Genomic DNA, 1,358 nt, shown 5'->3' with positions numbered 1-1,358 from the left:
TGATGATGATGATGATGATGATGACATCATCGTCCTCTAGTTCATTTACACAAACGATGTAAACATGTTAAAACTTGATCAGTTGAATAATTGATTGGTTGATAATCAATAATATAAGTATTGTTCATAACGAGTTCATTGTTTCAGTCAAACTGTTGTTTTCAGTCACTGAGTCTCAGTCGGACGTTTCCCGCTCTTTGAGCTGCAGCCTCATTGATCTCTGATCTGATCAATACCTGATCACATTTCCTGCTCACCGTGACCACCGCTCACCTCTTTCAGACATGATGATGATGATGATGATGATGAAGCTTCTCACTGTCAAAACCAGTATCTGTCTAACCCTAACCCTTTCATTGATTTATTGATTTATTAATTTGATGTTTATGGTTTGATTGACTTCGTTGATCCTCAGTTGCGTCAGTATCATCTAATTGATCTCAGATTCACTGTCAGACGATCAGCCGTCACATTGTTGGATCATGAAGTAACAAAAATAACAGAATTTAAAATCAATTAGTTCGTTAAAACGAGTCGTTCACTGAAGATTCACATTTCATCAGTTCACATACTGACAAACAGATTGAACTGATTATTAGCTGATATCAGGATCAATAATCAGAGAGTAAAATGATCAGTCCGGTTTAAAGGCTTTTATTTATTTCTGTTTTAATGTTCAAACCAGAGACGGAAGGATTGATCGATCAGCAGATAATCAATAATAAACTGTTTTCACCATCTTTAAAGCAAAATATTATTGTAATAAAATGACAGTTTTTTCTCTTTAGATTTCCTCTCTCAGATTTTTAGACGATCAATTAACTGAGAAAATACCAGATTTATTGATCATTAAAATAATAATGATGATAACAGATTTATTGATAATTAATATTATAGTCATAATCATTAAAATTATTAAAATGATTTAATGATCATTAAAATAATTTGTGCTCTAGTTTCATCACCCTGTCCACATTATATCATGTATTATATACTGTTCTTACCGATATAGACATTTAAATACATATGTAATATGTAACTCTCAGATCATGCTCTAATATTTCAATCTCACCTCTCTCATTTCTTTATTTGACTAATCAATTTATTTCCATTTGAAGTTTTCTAACCTTTGACTTTGTGTGTGGAACTGATTTTATTCCTATAATAAATAATAATAATAATAATGTCCCAGTCTGTAGATAGAGGCTCAGATCTGAGACCAGCTGGTCTCATGTTGGTCCAGTATCTGAACCTGGACTGAGTTCAAGAGAAAACATTCAGTAAGAAAGTAAAAGATCCACAAACAACTGAGACACAATAAAAAGTGAAATAGCAATAATTCAATCTGATGTTTGTTT

This window comes from Seriola lalandi, unplaced genomic scaffold (genome assembly GCF_002814215.2).
Source record: "Seriola lalandi dorsalis isolate HSWRI2012SDOR001 ecotype SW California unplaced genomic scaffold, Sedor1 jcf7180002049762, whole genome shotgun sequence".
Taxonomy (NCBI): domain Eukaryota; kingdom Metazoa; phylum Chordata; class Actinopteri; order Carangiformes; family Carangidae; genus Seriola; species Seriola lalandi.
The sequence above is the reverse complement of the archived record's forward strand: the minus strand, read 5'-3'. Positions refer to the sequence as shown.